The sequence below is a fragment of the Macrobrachium nipponense genome, chromosome 31 (genome assembly GCF_015104395.2).
Source record: "Macrobrachium nipponense isolate FS-2020 chromosome 31, ASM1510439v2, whole genome shotgun sequence".
In the NCBI taxonomy this organism is placed as follows: Eukaryota; Metazoa; Arthropoda; class Malacostraca; order Decapoda; family Palaemonidae; genus Macrobrachium; species Macrobrachium nipponense.
In genome coordinates, this window is record NC_061093.1 from 112550 (window position 1) to 133301 (window position 20752).

Below are 20752 nucleotides of genomic sequence, written 5' to 3' on the forward strand. Positions count from 1 at the left end.
CAACCTTGGTACAAGGCCGAAACATAGGCTAACAGAGGGAGCAACCCCTTGTGTCGTTTCTCCCAACACCATGCCAGCTACCAAAAGTGGACCGAGAGACTTACAATCTTCAAACACTGTCTCAATTTCTTTCAAATAATGCGTAGCAAACACAGATTTAGACCTCCAAAAGGTACTTTGCAGGATAGCGGATAGCGACAAGTTATGTCAAAAAGCGAGAGAAGTCGCTACCGCTCGAACTTTGTGCGCTTTCACTGTCAGTAAAGGAAACACTGCGTCGTTAGCTTGAGAATGTGCTTCTACAATTAACTCTCTCAGTAAAAAGGAAATAGTGTTTTTTGAGAGGGGACGAGAGGGAGTTTTAACAGAGCACCACAAACGATTCAACTGACATCTAAACTTCTCTGTTCTGCGGAGGTAATATCTTAATGCCCGCACGGGACATAAGAGTCGTTCTTCTTCTTCCTGGCCTATCAAGTCTGTCAAGTTTTTGAGAACAAAGTTACGTGGCCACGGATTAGAAGGGTTTTCGTTTTTCGTGAGAAAATTGAGTTCCACAGAGCAAACTGCGTCGCCTTGAGAAAATCCCATTTTTATGTCCATCGCATGTAGCTCGCTAACTCGTCTAGCTGATGTTAATGCAACTAAAAATAACGTCTTCTTGGTGAGATTCCTCATAGACGAAGAAAGTAACGGTTCAAAGGGAGGACCCGAAAGCCATCTAAGAACTATATCGAGATTCCATGCTAGCGAGCCCTTTGACGATTTGGAAGTCTCGAACAATTTAATTAGATCAGAAAGATCACTATTCGTGGATAGGTCTAGTCCTCTGTGTTTAAAGACTGAAGCCAGCATCGTTTAACGTCCCTTAAGAAAAGAAGGAAATCAGCTATTTCGTTCACAGATGTTTCAGAAGAAGAGACTTTAGTCTGTCTACACCATCTTTGAAACACTCCCCATTTAGACTGATATAGACTGTTAGAAGAATCTCTTCTGCAGTTCGCGATAGCTTCTGCAGCTCGTCTCGAAAAACCTTTCGCTCGGACGAGACTCCTGACAGTCTGTATCCTGTCAGTGCCAGAGTGGATAATCCTTGGTGGAATCTTTCGAAGTGCGGTTGTTTAAGTAGACATTTGTTTAACGGAAGAAGTCTGGGGAAGTCTACAAGCAAGTCGAGGAGATCTGGGAACCATTCTTTCCTTGGCCAGAATGGAGCGACTAGTGTCAGAGAAACATTTTTGTGGAATGACACTTTGTTCAGCACCTGTCTTATTAGCGTACGCTTCCAGGCCCGACCAGTCTAGTAACATTGCATCAACTGACCATGCAAGAGGGTCCTGGACTGGAGAGCAAAACAGCGGAAGGCTGTTGTTCTTCAAGGTTGCAAAGAGATCTATCATTGGCTTTCCCCAAAGTTTCCATAGGTCTAGGCAGACCTTCGCATTGAGGGTCCATTCTAACGGTAGTACTTGATGACAGCGACTTAGTCCGTCCGCCAACACGTTCATTTTCCCTTGAACAAATCGAGGGATCAGCGTAACCTGAAATTTTTCTGCCCACAGAAGCAGATCTTTTGCAAGGTTGTAGAGGGTGAAGGAGCGCGTTCCCCCTAGGAAAGTGCTATGGAGTTGTCTCCGTGAATTGCTACCACCTGTCCCATCACGAGATGAGAGAATGCCTGAAGTCCCAGGAACACTGCTAATAGCTCCCTCAAATTGATATGAAGAGAGCGCTGCGTTTCCAACCATTCCCCTGACGTTTCGTTCTTCCCCAACAGGGCTCCCCAACCTGTGTCGGAGGCGTCTGAAAAGAACTGAAGGGTTGGGTGGAGTGGACGAAGTGAAAGACCCTCTACCAGTCTTGGTTTTGAAAGCCACCACGCTAAGTCCTCCTTGATTTCGTCTGAAATCGAGAATACTGTCGAGTCCGGTTGAGTCTTTCTGCACCATGAAGCCTTCAGGAAGAATTGCAGGGGCCTCATGTGCAGCCTTCCGAGTTTGACAAACTGTTCCACCGAAGCTAGTGTTCCTAACAGACTGGTCCAATGGTTGGTGGAACAGGACTTGCGGTCCAGGAAGTCCTGTACTACTTCCAGACACGACTGGACTCTCTTTGGTGAAAGAAAAGCCCAAAAAACTCGAGAGTTCAGAGTCATCCCCAAGTAGAGAATGTTCTGAGTCGGAATTAGCCAAGATTTCTCCTCGTTTATAAGAAGACCTAACGAGTGAGTTAGTGAAAGAGTCCTCTTGAGATCCTTCATGCACTGACTTTCCGAAGAGGAGCGGAGAAGCCAGTCATCTAGGTAGAGTGACACTCTGATGCCCAGGAGGTGTAACCACTTTCCCAGAGGAGTCAACGCTCGCGTAAATACTTGTGGTGCTGTCGAGAGGTCGAAGCAAAGAGCTCGAAACTGGTAGGTCTTGCCCATGAATACAAACCGAAAGTATTTCCTGGAGTCCTGGTGAATTAGAATGTGGAAGTATGCATCCTGCAAATCCAGGGATACCATCCAGTCCCCTTGACGAAGGGATTCCAGCATTGAACGAGTCACTTCCATATTGAATTTGGTCTTCTGGACGAACAAATTTAGTGCCCTTACATTCAGTACAGCCCTCCAGCCCCCCGATGACTTGGGGACTACGAACAGAAGGTTGTAAAACCCTGGGGATGGTCTGTTGCTTATCTCCTCTATGACAGCCTTCTGCACAAGTGTCTCTATTTCTCGGGTTAATGCTACAAATTTCTCCGAGCCTGGAAAGTAGGCAGGTAATGTGATGGGAACATTGGATAGAGGCGGAGTGTCTTTGAAAGGAATGGAATAACCGAACCGGAGAACTTGGGTCACCCAGGGCTCTGCCCCTCTGAGACTCCATTCCTCCCAAAAATGCTCAATCTGCCCCCTACCGGAGCATGAAGGATTGAAGAATCACTTGGATGATTTCGTGTCGGGTTTGGTTGAGGACTTGGTTGGTGTCGTAAATTCGATCGAGGCCTGACGAACGGTCTAGACCTACCCCCTCGAAAGGGTTTCTTCTGCAAGGGTGATTCTGAGGTGGTAGTTGTCACAGTCGAGGGTTTAACCCGCTTAGAAGACTGAGCAAGCACGTCATTAGTAGACTTCTTTTCCAGTGCGGAAAGAATCTTGGCCACTATTTCTTCGGGAAACAGATGATCCTTGTCGAGAGGAGAAAACAAAAGGGCGGACTTCTGAGGCGAAGCGACTCCTCTCGAAACAAAAGAACACCAGAGTTATCTTTTCTTGAGAGTCCCGAATGCAAAGAGAGGGGCCAGCTCATCGAAACCATCCCGAACTGATTTGTTGGCACATGACAAAACCCCAAGCCAGTCCGATGCCAGGTCCTCCTGGAGGGTAGGGCAATCCTCTATTTTCGTAGCGAGGGCTCCGATCGTCCAGTCCAAGAAACTCATAATTTCTAAAATCTTGAAAATATTCTTTACCAAATGGTCCAACTCGGGCGATGTAAAGAATATTTTAGCTGCTGCAAATGCGGACCTCCTATTTGCATCCACCAAGCCAGAGAAGTCCCCCTGGGAGGAGGCACACTCTCCCATAGAGGGGGCTTCTCCGGTTACGTAGAACCTATACCTCTTCTTAAGGGGGCCAGCCAGAACCCCTATATATGGTGGTATAAGGCGAAAAATGCAAAGTCATGAAAAAATTCATGGAGCTTCATAAGGCAATTGAGAATACGTATACGAAATATTTCGTCAAAATTCCTCTTACTTTCGTAGTTACAGGGTAATTAGTAAACATAACTCAATAAGCCTAAAACATTCATCCGTACAAGAAAATGCAATATTTCTTCTGTTATCGTAAATTTTTATAGTTATTGGCAAAGAAATTGTGAGAAATGGCATCTGTAGAGATTCCATGGCTCGCAGAAGCGAGTATCTGGTTCAACCATGAATCAGTAGAACCACAGACTTCAAGTAGATTACACGTTCGAGTTTCACCTCGTGACATTCGCTTGCTTTTACGGATGTTTATGTATGTTTCGGCAAGTTCATCATGCCAATGAGGAAAAGACAAGGGAAACATCTCGCTAACATGCAGACGAAGAAAAATCGCTCAAGTATTATTACAGAATATCATAATATACGTGTAGTTAGTGAAGAGAGAGGGGAGGGTTGCCTAGTAACGCCCCCTTCTTGCCTGACACACGTCACACTGTGCCCAAGGCTACGATCTTTGAGCAAAGAGATCTTCATTTATGATAAATAACATAGTTTTGGTTTTTTAATACCCAAAATGGAATATGAAAGTCATCATAATCATGATTTATTAAATTGTCTTTGTAAAAAGAGAGTACACCTTCGAGTTTCACCTCTGACATTCTCTTGCATTTACGTTTGTTTATATTTAAGAGGAAAATACAAGGAAAACATCTCACTAACATACAGAAGAAAATTCGCTGTAATAAGCCGAGTTAGTGAAGGGGGGAGAGGGGGTTACGTAGGAAGGAGTGCCCCATCTTGCCTCAAGCAGTGCCCCATGCTACGATATATGAGCAAAGGGATCATCATTTATGATAAATAAAATAGTTCTGGTTTATTAATAAAACACAAAAAAGAAATATACATTCATAATAATCCCTTATTTTATTAACATTGTCTTTTATAGAAATATGAAGGAAAAACTTTGAATGCCCCGTATCTCAAAACTATACTTATTGACCCTTCAAAATCTATCTCCCTCACTTAGTTTTTCAAAGGCTATAAACATTGAATTTTTGGTATATAACTCAGAAAGACATTATAGAACAATCAAATAGAGCCCTTTTTTCCAATTTTTGTTTCGTTTTTTTTTTTCTCATTATTTATAGGGTTTATTTTTTTACCATATTGAAAAATTCATATCTAGCAAAAAAATGACTTTTAGAAAAAAAAAACTCCATTTGATTGGAGGTTTACATCAGGTCTATATATGGTAGTAATCCCAGGTCTTAATATTAAATATCAAGGGAGGAGATAGAATTTGAAAAATGGTTATTTTCGGGATAAATTGCCCTGGCGTCACAAAACCGAAGGTCAGAGGCGAAAATCATATGTGGTTTGGAGATGTCCCAAGTCACCTTATTAAGTGGTATGAATGTCAAAGTCATGTTGTTAAAAAACGGCATTAGCCGGCCGGCCCCCTTAACAAGCTTCGACGGAGGATAGGCGAAAGTTGCTTTACCGAGTTCTCTCTTGACCTTCAACCAATCTTCTATATCACGAAGCAAATGTTTAGCAGCCTTGGAAAGTATGAGCTTCGGGAGAAGAGGATCGAAATTCTTCCTTCTCATCAGGAAGATGGAAGCAAGCGACCTGGGAGCGGCTGCTACAAAGTAATCCAGGTACATGTCGAGAAGGTAGCGTAAAAGTTTCAAATAGCCCAAGAGAGGGATAGAGTCCGCTTCTAAGTCCTCCTCATCATCCGAAGAGATAGGCGACAGAGACGGTTCTTGATTCGACTCGTTGTTCTTCGTACATTGTTTGTTTTCTTTCATCCAGTTCATCAGCTCTTGCAACTGTCGACGTAAAGGAACTAGACTCGTCTTCTTGAGTTGAAGTCGAAGCAACTGGGGTCGTGGATTTCGTCATGATCGCCACCAGAGGTCTCGCGCCAGTCGAATTATCTGTCGCATGTGAAGTCGAAGGTAAAGGTTCGACAGCTTGATGAGTCGAAGATCTCGACGAACTCAGAATCAGTCGCTCCACAACCGAGTCGAAGGCGGCTGTCGCTGTCGTCAGAATACGAGGCGAAGTCCATGTAGCTGCGCTACACGACGGGCGAGAGATATCGATATCTACTTCTCTGTTCCTCTTCACAGGGGGCAGAGAGAACACCTCTTCAGTCGAACATCTCTTCAACAGACGTGAGACTGAAGAATCACGCCACTTACAACGTCTAACTGGCGACGAATCACTCGACTCTGTCGATAACTGGTTTCCGAACGACACACCTTTCCAATGGTGTTTAGTCAAATCCTGCTGTCGCACCACAGGATCGACGGAGGAAGCGACTGTTGTGAGCAAACCCCGACAGTCTCCCTTGGACCTCCGGTATGTCTTCTACCCGAGGCAGGGGAGCGGGACAGGGACCTTCGTCTAGGACAGTGTTTCTCAACCTTTTTTTACCAATGGCACACTTAGGATCTTATAATAATATCACGGCACACTTGGAAAATTTAAGAGAAAAAATTAAGAGAATATATACTTGTAAATATGAGATGGAACTACAGACTTAAGAAATAAAACACTTTTAAATATGAACTTACTTTATTTAAGTGTTTTTCTTAGAGTAAATTGTGAGAGTGATTAGTGTGAAACTTTGTGCCTGGGTTTTTTGGCGACTATCCTCAATATTTGTCGAATGTGTGATAAGCAGACCCTCTTCATTTTCATTCTTCAGTTGAGCGTAGTCTCTCTCGCTTCTTAGTTTTGATGTTATTTAGGGTTGAGAAGCCAAGTTCACATAAATAAGATGTAGAAAATTGCAACAAAAGTGATAAAGCTTTTTTAGATAATGTGGGATATTCCTCTTGAACAGATATCCAAAATGAGTCAATAGGTACAGTAGAATGTTTTATTTTAAGATCTCTGTCACCAGAAATGGTGGCTAGTTCCTCTTCTTCACACAACTGTAATCCAATATTAGAGGGAATATTCATGACAGATTTCGAATCCAATCATACTGCTCTGTGCTCGTGATGGAAAATAGTGGTCGATGTTTTCATGAAGCGCTGTCAGATGAGAAACAACAATAGGGATCATTTGCATATGATACATATATCAATTATCAAACTTGGAAGATATTAAACTCCTAACATCGATTGCAGATGATAGCAACAACGGGCAGCCTGAAGATCAAAATTCAATAACAACATAGCAATATACTCATTACAAGTAGACACAGTGCTACATTAAAATGCAACTATTTTGGTTGAAACAAAAGGAACTATACTAAAAACGGTTTGAAAGCATGAGGCAATACCACGGCATACATCCCAGACAGAACGACGCCCATCACAATACCGAATGCCATCTCCACTTATAATATTAAACTTTTATTAATTGTAGAATTATTATAAATATTATGACGAACTCAAATGGCTGAAAGTTACTTATGTAAAATGATATTGTTATAATACAATAAAGTTTCATACATACTTACCTGGCAGATATATACTTAGCTAAGACTCCGTCGTCCCCGACAGAAATTCAAATTTCGCGCCACTCGCTACAGGTAGGTCAGGTGATCTACCGGCCTGCCTGGGCGGCAGGACTAGGAACCATTCCCGTTTTCCATCATATTTTTTCTCTTCCACCTGTCTCCTGCGGGGAGGCTGGGTGGGCCATTAATCGTATATATCTGCCAGGTAAGTATGTATGAAACTTTATTGTATTATAACAATATCATTTTCATACAATGAACTTACCTGTCAGATATATACTTAGCTGATTGGCACCCTTTGGTGGAGGGTAAGAGACAGCTAAAATGGAATAGACAGGTAAACAACATATGTTGTAGGTATAAAAGAAAAACCTTGGTTCCTACCTGATAGGTGGTAGACTTCGTGGCTGTTGCCCGGTAGTCTGCATCACCTCAAGACTTTAGCGAGATATGTGATCTATGGCTAAGAGTTCTTGTGGGTCTGTCGATGGGTATATGAACCGCTTATTCGGCAGAGCCTGAAAGGACTTTGTCAATGGGTACTGGACCACTTCTATGACAACACACCTTATGAAGGAGCACACAACCAATCTCGACCACCTGATCCTAACCACCATGTTAGTATAAAGAATTGTTCTGAGTTATCCCCGAACTCATTACAAACAACCCATAACTCGAAACTAATATGCATTCATACAAAAATTCCAAAAACAAATTTTTAAATACTCCTCCAAAAGATATCACAAGAGTTCCTTACTGAACAACAGTGACTGGCCGCCAGTGCAGCACCGAGCCCTCTTTGTCAGCAGAAATCTAGAACAATATCTAGTAGAAGGTATGTACAAAGTTAAGGATTGGTTGTTTGCTCCCGTACCCAGTATCGTATCCGCCGATACGAAAGCAGGCCCCAGAGAAAAACATTTCTCGTAGGTCACGCGAACGTCTTTAAGATAGTGAGATGCAAAAAACCGAATTGCACCTCCAATATGTCGTATCAAGTATTTTCTTTAGCGACATATTCTTCTGAAAAGAGAGAGACGTCGCCATTGCTCTGACTTCATGAGCTTTTACTCTTAAGAGTGGAAAAGTCTCGTCAGGACAGAATTTGTGAGCATCTGTAATGACGCTCCTTATGAAGAAAGCTAATGCATTCTTTGACATGATTCTTGTGGGGTCCTTAATCGAACACCAAAGACCTTGCCTAGAGCCTCCCATTTGTTTCTTTCTTTGTAAGTAGAACTTCAAGGCTCTTACCGGGCAAAGAGACCTTTCTGTTTCTCTACCCACAAGACTCGATAAGCCTTTGATCTCGAATCTCTTGGGCCAGGGATTCGAGGGGTTTTCGTTTTTCGCTAGAAAAAGTGTTCTAAACGAGCAGAAGGCCGAGTCTCTGTTGAAGCCTACTTCATCTTCAAGGGCGTGAAGTTCACCAATTCTTTTGGCTGTCGCCAAAGATAAGAGAAACAAGCATTTCCTCGTTAAATCCCTAAACGAAGCTAAATGAGGAGGCTCGAAAAACTTTCAGACAAAAGGAACTTGAGAACTACATCCAGGTTCCAGCTGGGAGGAGTTAGTTCCTTAGATTTCGTTGTTTCAAACGATCTAATCAGGTCGTGCAGATCTTTATTATCAGCAAGCTCTAGGTCTCTGTTTCTGAAGACTGCCGAAAGCATGCTCCTGTATCCTTTTATAGTCGATACAGACAAGTGAGAGTCCTCTCTCAGGAACAAAAGGAAATCAGCGATTTCGGTTATAGAGGTACTGGAGGAGGACAACTTCTTAGACTTACACCACCTTCTAAAAACCTCCCACTTAAGACTGATAGACTCGTCTAGTGAAGCTCTGCGGGCTCTAGCGATAGCGCTTGCAGCTTTTCGAGAAAACCCCCTCGCTCTGACAAGTCTTTCGATAGTCGAAAGGCAGTCAGAGCGAGAGCGGGGAGGTTTTGATGAAACCTCTCGAAGTGTGGCTGTCTGAGAAGATCCATCCTTCTTGGAAGGGATCTGGGGAAGTCTACTGTCCACTCCAGCACCTCTGCAAACCAATCCTGTGCTGGCCAAAAAGGGGCTATCAGGGTCATTCTTGTTCCGTTGGACGCTACAAACTTTCTCAACACTTGCCCCAGGATTTTGAAAATTTTAAAGAAAGCGTACACGTCTACATGAGACCAGTCTAGCAGGAAGGCGTCGACCACGAGAGCTCTTGGGTCTTCTACCACTGAGCAAAAGACTTCCAGCCTTTTGGAAAGGAATGTGGCGAACAGGTCTACATGAGGAGTGCCCCAAAGATCCCAAAGACTCTGACACACCTCTGAATGAAGGGTCCACTCTGTGTGAAGGACCTGGCTTCTCCTGCTAAGTCTGTCCGCCCTGACGTTTCTCGTACCCTGAACAAATCTTGTCAGGAGGGAGATGTTCCTCTGGGAGGTCCAAAGTAGCAGATCTCTTGCTATTTCGTATAGGGAAACAAGGATGTGTTCCTCCCTGTTTCCGAATGTAGGAAAGGGCGGTAGTGTTGTCCACATTCACTTGGACCACACTGTTGGTCACAAAAGGTTCGAAGAACTTTAGAGCCAAGTGTACTGCCAGAAGTTCTTTGCAATTTATGTGCCAGGACACCTGTGCTGCCTTCCAGGTGCCTGACACTTCTCTCGGTCCTAGTGTTGCTCCCCAACCCTTCTCCGATGCGTCTGAATATAACACTCGGCTTGGGTTCGGAACTTCCAGAGAAATTCCCTTGTTCTCTTTTAGAGGGGACAACCACCATTGCAGGTGTGGTTTCATTTCCATTGGAAGGACAAAACTGTCGGAGAGAAGTCCCGTCTTCCAATTCCAAGATCTCCTTAGGAAAAACTGAAGAGGACGAAGATGAAGTCTTCCTAGAGGAAAGAACTGTTCGAGCGAGGAAAGGGTCCCTAGAAGGCTTAACCATTCCCTCGCTGAAGTTCGTTCTTTCCCTAAGAAGAGAGACTTTTTCCCAGCCTCTCACGATTCTCTCTTGCGAAGGAAATACTCGAAAACCCCGAGAATCCATCTGAATCCCCAGATAGACTAAGTTCTGTCTGGGGATCAGCTGTGACTTCTCGAGGTTCACGAGTAGTCCCAACGACTTTATCAGGTCTAGGATCAAAGAAAGGTCCTCCAAACACTCTCTCTCTGTTCTGGCCCTGATGAGCCAATCGTCCAGATATAGAGAGATGTTGACGCCTTTGAGGTGAAGAAACCTCGCCACATTCTTCATCAGATTTGTGAAGACCTGAGGAGCTGTGGACAGGCCGAAACACAAGGCCCTGAACTGAAAGATCCTTCCCCCAGTCATGAAACGGAGGTACTTCTTCGAAGAAGGGTGAATCGGGACATGAAAATAAGCGTCCTGGAGATCCAGCGACACCATCCAATCTCCTTGTCGTAAAGCCGCAAGGACTGAGGCCGAAGTCTCCATAGAGAACTTCTCCTTTAGAACAAACTTGTTCAGAGCGCTGACGTCTAGTACTGATCTCCAGCCCCCCCGAGGCTTTCGCAACCAGAAAAAGACTATTGTAAAACCTCGGAGAGTTTTGCTCCAGTACTAATTCTATAGCTCGTTTGTCCCACATTTGATCCACCATCAGACGAAGAGTATCCTTCAGTACAGGGTCCCTGTATCTGGCTGACAGTTCCCGCGGAATAGTCGTTAGGGGAGGACTGTCCTGAGAAGGGATAAGATATCCCTTCCTGATTATAGACATCGAAGAGGCGTCCCGAGTTTATGAATGTCCAGGCGTCTGCAAAATCCGAGAAGCCTGGCACCCACTGGTTGTTTGGAGGTTGGCTGTCTCACTCCCCTTTCTTAAAGGGACGGGAAGAAGTTCTACCTCTCCTCTCATGACCTCTCCTTTTTGAGGGAGCTCTGGAGGGAGGGCCTCCTCGAAAGGGCTGAACATTAGAAGTAGGTCCTTTCTTGTCAACCGCAACAAGGGGTCTCTTCTTCCTTGCAGTCTGAAGGAGAAGATCTTGTTTCGCCTTCTCAGTCAGTGAGCGAGAAATGTCCTTCACTAACTGAGAAGGAAACAAGAAGTCTAACATGGGAGCGAAAACCAGGGCTGCTCTCTGTGAGGGTGAAACCGCCTTGGTTCTAAGAAGGCACTAAAAATACTCCTTCTTCTTAAGGAGTACTGCTCCAAAGAGGGAGGAGACTTCTCCGATCCGTTCTTTGAACTGCCTTGTCATACATGACAGTATACTAAGAATGACTTCGGGGTCTAGACCTTCCGAGTCATGAGCCTTCTTAGACATCACCCCAAAGGACTCCAGTCTAAGAAATTAAAAACTTTCCAAAAATATTGGAAAGAGGCCTTGAGGAGATGATCAGTCTCAGAAATCGCCCAAGTCACACGAGCTCCATTCAAAGCGTGTCTACGCGATGAATCAACCAAGGTTGAAAAGTCTGCTTCAGCCGATGCTGGGAGAGAAAGGCCCATGTTCTCCCCAGTTCGGTACCACACGCCTATTTTTCCAGAAAGTATGGCTGGAGGCATACAGAAGGTGGTTCTGACCAGATCCTTCTTTGATAACATCCACTTGTCAAGAGACTGTAGAGCTCTTTTCATCGAGATAGTCGGTCTCATCTTCAAAACCGACGAAGACTTAGGTACGATCGCACTCGAAAACAGTGATCGAGGCGAAGGAGGAGCAGCAGGAGTCAAGGAATCTCCATACTCTTGCAAATGAAGGTCTGTCAAAACTCTATAATTAGAGAAGCCTTCTCTACCGTTAGCCTCGTCTTCCGAATCTACGTCCACACCGTGCGGAGAATCGGCTTGAAATACGAGAGGATCTTCACCAAGTTCTCTCTCTACTGGCGACAAACTCCTACTAGGAGAGGGACTCATCGAGTGAACAGATTCTCTCTCAAGTCTACTAGATGTCTCGCGTCTGCTTGACTTCTCACGCCTGGCAAGCTCTTCGCGCTTGGCTGGCGCATCGCGCTTGGCTGGCGCTTCGCGCTTGGCTGGAGCTTGTTGTTTGGCTGGTGTCTCGCGCCTGGCTGACGCCTCGCGCTTGTCTGGCGCCTCGCGCTTGGCTGACTCCTCGCGCCTGGCTGGCGCCTCGAGCTTGGCTGACTCCTCGCTCCTGGCTGGCGCCTCGCGCCTGGCTGACTCCTCGCGCCTGGCTGGCGCCTCGCGCCTGAGAGTATCCTTGTCTTGAGCAACTCGCTCGGATAGCTCCTGACGCCTGAAAGAATCTTCGCGCCTGGAATACGTCTCGCGCTTGTAAGGCTCTTCATGCCTGGAGGACGCTTCACGTCTGGCAAGCGAAAGAAGACGAGACTTCTTAATAGGAAGTCTAGCGTCCTTCTTGCGAGGGGGATCCCTCGAAAGAACTCCAACTAAAGAGGCTAACTGTTCCTGCACAGCTAAACAATATCCTCTTGAAGCACACCAGCGTCCTCTTCAAAAGAAGAAGCAGGAGACCTCGAAGGTGTGCGATCCTCAACTACCGATCGAGGAGGCGTCGAGACCATCTTAGACTTCTTGATAGAAGAGGGGGCTTCCTCCGAGAAGCGCTCCGGGCTCGAGTCAAACGCGGGCTCTTTCCAGTGCCTTTTCAATGGCCTAGAAAGATCCGAGTCCTTCCACCCTCGTTTAGGTGAAGGAGAACCGGACGACGAGAAACAATCTCGTAGGACGCTTCTATTAAAGCGGTCCTGAGCAGTCTGTAGCGAAACAGAACCTGCTGAAGGGATGCCTGACTGTTGGGGATTCCCCACAACCTCCGTACGGCTTTCGACTTTCCTTCTCCTCTGGGTATGTGAGTTTGGAAGAGGTCTAGGCCTGGGAGCATCGCAGGGACGGTCAGACGCCCCCTCCACAACACTGGGAACACTCACTTCACTAAGTAAATCACTATCACTTCCCTTACCTTGCATGGCCGCCATTTTTGTCTTCATCTTACGAAGAGTAGCTTTCAGATTGGCGATTTCAGAAGCCGAGCAAAGCCTGTGAGGGTTCAGATACAGAGGGAGAATCAGAAAAAGGCTCAATAGGCCTTGTACTCACACCCTTTTGTGCAGCCCGTCTAATTCTATCCCTCTCTAACTTCTTCAAGTAAGAAGTTAGTCTTCCATTCATTAGCATTCAACTTTTCACACTCAATACAGGTGTTAGCTAAAGAACAGTCAAACCCCCTACACTTACGACATACAGTGTGAGGATCAACCGAAGCCTTCGGTATCCTCACCTTGCAGCCTACATTCACACACACTCTCACACTAACACTTGAATCAGACATTCTATCAGAAAAATCAAAAGCAAGTCCAAATCCAGTCCATGGTAGCGAATGCCAAAACAACGATCCAGTACGTCACCAAGAAATCCAATAAAGATGATCAAAAAGTCTTGAAAAGCGAATTCCAGTCAGGAGGTAGTAACAACAATGTTGATACCACCGGCAACAGAGAAAATATGATAGAAAACGGGAATGGTTCCTAGTCCTGCCGCCCAGGGCAGGCCGGTAGATCACCTGACCTACCTGTAGCGAGTGGCGCGAAATTTGAATTTCTGTCGGGGACGACGGAGTCTTAGCTAAGTATATATCTGACAGGTAAGTTCATTGTATGAAACTGCAAAGTAGACTATATTTTAAATAATTGTCAGTATCAATAAGCGTTACTTTTCATTCATGTGAAACCAAAATCTATACCCATTTTTCGTATTTTCTGGTGTTCCATGACTATATTTCGTGGCACACTTCAAATAATCTCGTGGCACACTGGTTGAGAATCACTGGTCTAGGAGAACTATCGGGACAAACAGCCACCCCCTCAGATTGCACTGCACTGACACTTTTCACTTCACTAGAAGTCTTTTCTATGAAAGACTTTACAGATAAACCTAACTGCATAACCGTATTAGCTAATACATCAAATTTCTTTTCAAATTTAGACTCGAGGCTGGCAATGTTGTCAGGAGAAACTCCATGGGAAGTTGGCAAAGAAGTTACTGGAGCAGGAGTAGGAGGACTCAAGATCGGAGACATAATAAGAGGAGAAGGAGAAGGAATAGGAGCAGGTGCTTCAATAAAAGAAGCAGAAAAAGCTAAACTATTCTTACTTTCAGCTCTGAGAGCCGCCTTCCTCTTTCTATCCTTAATTATCTTCCCCAAGAGGGAAAGAAAAACTTTCCACTGTTGTTCACTCCAATCCTTGCATTCATCACGAGTAGATTCTCTAGAGCACTCACAACCCCTACACTTAATGCACTTAGTGTGCGAATCATAAATTAATTTAACTAACCTAGTTTTGCACCCTCCGGCGCAAAACCTAACTAATGAATGACTAGAGCCCGACATGACGGTAAGACCACAAAATTGCAGAAAAGAAATTCAGCTTCAATCCTACAAACACGGAGTTGAATACTTCACCAATATTGGAGAGATAATACTTCCCAACAAATGAAGAAAAAAGTCTGCACCGACCACCGATGTTCACCAGAAGCTGGCAGAGAACTAATTGATGTTACCTGGACAGTTGTACCTGTAGCTTCCTCGAGTGGAGGGAGATGACGTCACCTACATCAGCAATGGCGGCGCCACCAAAGTTTTGAATCTATTGTCTGCCATTCGTACGGAACCTACAGCTGTATAATTGTTCTGTAAGACACTGTAATAAAACTGGAAGTTAATCCAACACCTTTTGACAACTCAATCTATTGACAAGTTTGTTCAAGGCTTCTTAAATAAGACAATATTTCGACAGTTAAGAGAGATCCATTGAGTAGGAATGACGCATAGCTCTTAGCACAGGATAAGGGAAGTAGTCCTCATTCATGATAAGGGACCAAGGAGCAAGTGGAAGTGGGGCCAAGTGATCAAGTTACATATGGGGAGAGACAGGGTCCAAAGAGTGGCTACTCTAACAATGAATTCATAGCCAGCTCATGAGACCTGTACTAATCAAGGCATACACCCCAGAGCTGTGGCAGGAGATAGAAGAAATTAATCCAGTAAAAGAAGACATTCAGTCAAGTATCTACCTGAGCAGGACTGCTCAGATAGCTGCAGATGCCAAGAAGGCATTGATAAGAACAGGACTATTGTAAATAATGTAGATATGAGTTTCTCTTGCAGGGGAGTATATTGAAACTTTGACAAATGACTCTACTTTCCTACAAGTTGAAATGTAGTTTTGTATATTTTCCTCACTTATGTAAAGTGGAAATGTGTATTGTGTGAAAGGATGATATGTTTGCGAGTTTCGGTTAATGGTGGTTTTCGCTTATCAGCACCCTGCTGAGAATGAAACCCCTGCCAGGGACTGCCTGTAGTTGAGAAAAATATTGTTTGGTTATTTTATGTATTAGATTGTAAGTATAGGGGTACATGTAATAGTGCCTAAGTACCCGTCATCCGTTGCTTGTTCATTCAATAGTTAGTCAAACAGTTTGATGTTGGTTAATGACAGCCACGAGTGAGCAGTCATAGCTAAGATATAGCCTAGGCAAGACACTGTCCTGCATTCTCCAAGAGTCATTGGGGTCTCCGAATCTAAGCCACTTAAGTATTCCTGCCATCTGAACGAGTCTGCCATTCACATTAATGGTAAGGTCACAATATTTATAGATTCATTATGTACACAATGCAATATAATGTCTTTAGTGTTATCTAGAATGAGTGACGTAACCTAGGTATCGTAATATAGAACTTAGGCTACGTACAGGTTAGTACATTTTAATTCATTTCAGGCTGTACAATCCAGTGATTTGAAATGCTGTACTTATTTCGAAGTGAGTTGGAATAGCCCCAGAGGGAGTGTTCTATGAAAGAGCCTTGAGAGAAGCCTCTCCCTGGGGCAGAAAGGAGGGCCACTAAGGAGTCTTAAACCAAAGACTAGATTCCATAAAAAATTTTCCATGAATAATGGGTACATATGGTCCATAGGAAAATCTCCGAATAGTGGGGTCTATCTTTCCCAAAGGATGAAGTGAGACATGAGCCAGTTCATCTATCCCATCCCAAAAAAGGCCTTGTTAAGGAAACAAAACCTTTGAGGATTATCAAGGATCCTGGCCCAAAGAGGGAGTCCGTCAAACTCCTACAAACACTATTGGTATCCAGCACAAAGCACTGAAGAGAATAGCTTTGATGGTGTTAGCCAAATTAAATAAAAATTCTCAAACTCTTAAAATGAGCAAAGGGAAAGGGACTTGGCAGACATAATTGCACCTCTCTTGACAGGGAAAAAAAAGGACCCTAACAGTTGGAACAGGAATAGTGGGCAGAATAAATCCTGTTCAAACACCATAGTCTTCCTAGCAAATGGCAAGGAAGACAAGAGGACTTTCAAAAGGAGAATCTCTGGCCAAACATGCCCACTAAGTCAAATCTCCCAAGTACAAAAACAGACAATTTATTAGATGGACTGAAGAATCTATCTAAGCCACACTGACTAATTCCTTAAAACTGAGGGGATTGACTAAATGTTCCCCTTCCTGAAAAAGGACACACAGGAGAAGGCTGATAGGAAGGACAGAGACAAACGTAGCCCCATAAATAAATGGTCTCCCAACACCAGGCGCAAAAGTTCTAAACCAGCTGACAGAGAATTAATGTCAAAAGCTCTCACACTAATAGGATTCACGGACTCCTTGCACAGACTCACTGAAGTGGCATGTGTAGTAACTGAAGATTTGCCAAGAGTATTGCAGACAATTATGTGGACTCCCATGGACTCTCATAAACCACTCAGACCCACCGGCAACCAAATGAACACCCACCGGCTTGCAGACAACCGTGCAGACTTCCTGCATGCCACACAGACTCACAGACACACAGACTTGTACACTCAAACCCCTGTATAAACTCTCGCTGTTTGTTGAAACTTACGCAATACCAGGAGAAAACTAATATATGGCAAAATTAGCTTGAGCCTGAAAACCATAAAAGAATAGGAACTGACATAACAATGGACTAGTCAAATCAAACTTGAATCATCAGTGTTCAGAGGGGAGCACTAGCACAAACGCTGACTTTGATAACCAACTACAGGCTCAGGACTGCTAGTGACGGTAGCAGGTGTGAAGCCATAGGCTCTAGGAAGAGCGAAGCCTTGCATTAGCAGGCGTGGCGCCAGGCAAGTTGGTAGGCAAGGCTCCATGCCAGCACTCACAGAGGATCACAACTGGTAATCTGGCTCAAATGAATCACTAGAATAACCGTGGGAAAATGGGGTCAAACACAAAATCTAGATCTATAATAACTGTCCCACAAAACCGCAATCTAACTCTGTCCATGGAAGACTGAAAGGAAAGGCAGCAGACAAGAGGGGACAGTCCAGTAACATCCTGGGATGTTAGCCCTCGTCTGGAAACACCCAAGGCTACCAGGCCTGTCAGCAGGTGGAGCCAATGGGACAGGGCAAGGCAACATTCGCAGTGTCCCTGCCAATACAACAGACACATATACATGTAACACCTCAAATTGTTGCATACCATTCAATTATAGATTCAACCGAATCCATATTGCTGCATTAAATGTAGCCTACTACCTGAGCTCATATTTTGGTGTACTAGAAGGATCTGTATCTACTACAGAAGAAACTATAGACTGATCTCTAACTTCTTGAGCAGGTGTTAATTCTGAAGAAAACCTAGATTCGAGACTGTTCTTTTACTTTCTAGCATGTCTTTTTTCCCTTTTAATTTGGCAATTTGTTCTCTTTTGACTCTCCCAAAGACCAACCCTTGCAATGATCACAAAGGCTGTCAGAATTATAAATTCTTTCTTGATGATCCACGCAACATCATGAGTTGTAAGTCAACTACTCAACGTACTTCATTTACCAATCTTGTGATGCAAGGATGTGCATATGTATGTAAATTACCAATTTGGTATTTTAACTTACCTTACACAATCTAACAGATTTCGATTGGGAAGATAGTGTAGAAGAATCCATATTGCCAAATACACACTAAAACCATACAATCCATCATTAACCCAGAAAACAAACAACTTTTTAGATCACTTGTCTACATACCTGGCCATGTTCACCAACAAGAGACTGATGGACCAGAACACTAGCTAACTTACCCCATCCCCTATAAAGGGTAGGGGGAGTAACTATTGCGAGTATTTCATTTGTTGATGATTGAAGTCAATTTTAACACTTGTCGAACCTGTGCCAAGTAGCCGCAGATAAAGCTAATACTGGAGGGTAGTTTCACCTCAAAAATTAAGTATTGGAAAATAGAAAAATGATATTGTAATGATACAATAAAGTTTGTTCATACTTACCTGGCAGATATATATATAGCTGTATTCTCTGAAGTCCGAAAGAATTTAAAACTTACAACAAACGTAGTGGGAGTCAGGTGGTTAGTACCCATTCCCGCTGCTGGGAGTCAGGTATCAGGAACCATTCCCATTTTCTATTCAGATTTTCTATTCCCACTGTCTCCTGAGGGGAGGTGGGGGGGTACTTTGAATATATATATCTGCCAGGTAAGTATGAACAAACTTTATTGTATCATTACAATATCATTTTGCTCATGAAACTTACCTGTCAGATATGTATATAGCTGAATCCCACCTTTGGAGGTGGGAAGAGACAGAATAGGATTTTAGGAAACATATACATGCAGATGATTGACATCTTGGTTCCTTACCTGTTAGCATAGCTGACTTCGTGATTACTGTCACCCAAGTCTGCTTCTGCTTTACTAGTCTCTCCAACAAGGTAGTGACCTATGTAGCTGGTGAGTTCTAGATGATCTGTCAATGGGGGCGTGACCACAATGCGACTAGACCATTTGACCATACTATGAGGGCAACGAAGCAATAAAATACCACCTGGCCTAGTCTACCAAAGGTTAAATCCCACAAAATCTAGGCTAAAGGAAGGGAGATCCGCCTCAGGCGGTCGACCCCACAACCATAAACATGATATTGTTAAACTACAATAAAGTTTTGTACATACTTACCTGGCAGATATATACTTAGCTATAGTCTCCGACGTTCCCGACAGAATTTCAAATCTCGCGGCACACGCGACAGGTAGGTCAGGTGGTCTACCACCTTACCGCCGCTGGTGGCGGATGTACGAACCAATCCCCCTTGCTTGTCAGATTTTTCTATTCCACCTGTCTCCTGAGGGGAGGCTGGGTGGGCCATTAATCGTATATATCTGCCAGGTAAGTATGTACAAAACTTTATTGTAGTTTAACAATATCATTTTTGTACATGAACTTCCCTGACAGATATATACTTAGCTGATTGGCACCCTAGGTGGAGGGTAAGAGACAGCTAAATAATACAGGTAAGACGGGAAACAACTAATGTTGTAGGATATAAAAACCTTGGTTCTCACCTTTTCAGGATGAAGACTTCATAGATACTGTCTCTGAGTCTGCATTGCCTGGAGAGCTACAGCTAGGACGTGACCTGATGCTGAAAGACTCTCGGATCTACCACTGGGATATGTGATCCCCTATTGTGGTAGAATCCAAGTCAGATCCTGTTAGAGGGACCTTGTCCGCTTACCTAACAGATCCTTACCACTACCTCTGCAAGGAGCCAAAACCCACCAGACCACCTAACCAAAATACAAAGGGTTAATATTACGACAAAAAGAGGTGCCTACCTGATAGGTGGTAGACTTCGTGGCTGTTGCCCGGTAGTCTGCATCACCTCAAGACTTTAGCGAGATATGTGATCTATGGCTAAGAGTTCTTGTGGGTCTGTCGATGGGTATATGAACCGCTTATTCGGCAGAGCCTGAAAGGACTTTGTCAATGGGTACTGGACCACTTCTATGACAACACACCTTATGAAGGAGCAAACAACCAATCCCGACCACCTGATCCTAACCACCATGTTAGTATAAAGAATTGTTCTGAGTTATCCCCGAACTCATTACAAACAACCCATAACTCGAAACTAATATGCATTCATACAAAAATTCCAAAAACAAATTTTTAAATACTCCTCCAAAAGATATCACAAGAGTTCCTTACTGAACAACAGTGACTGGCCGCCAGTGCAGCACCGAGCCCTCTGTCAGCAGAAAATCTAGAACATATCTAGTAGAAGGTATGTACAAAGTTAAGGATTGGTGTTTGCTCCCGTACCCAGTATCGTATCCGCCGATACGAAAGGCCCCAGAGAAAAACATTTCTCGTAGGTCACGCAAACGTCTTTAAGATAGTGAGATGCAAAAACCGAATTGCACCTCCAATATGTCGTATCAAGTATTTTCTTTAGCAACATATTCTTCTGAAAAGAGAGAGAAGTCGCCACTGCTCTGACTTCATGAGCTTTTACTCTTAAGAGTGGAAAAGAGTCGTCAGGACAGAATTTGTGAGCATCTGTAATGACGCTCCTTATGAAGAAAGCTAATGCATTCTTTGACATGATTCTTGTGGGGTCCTTAATCGAACACCAAAAGACCTTGCTAGAGCCTCCCATTTGTTTCTTTCTTTGTAAGTAGAAACTTCAAGGCTCTTACCGGGCAAAAGACCTTTCTGTTTCTCTACCCACAAGTCTCGATAAGCCTTTGATCTCGAATCTCTTGGCCAGGGATTCGAGGGGTTTTCGTTTTTCGCTA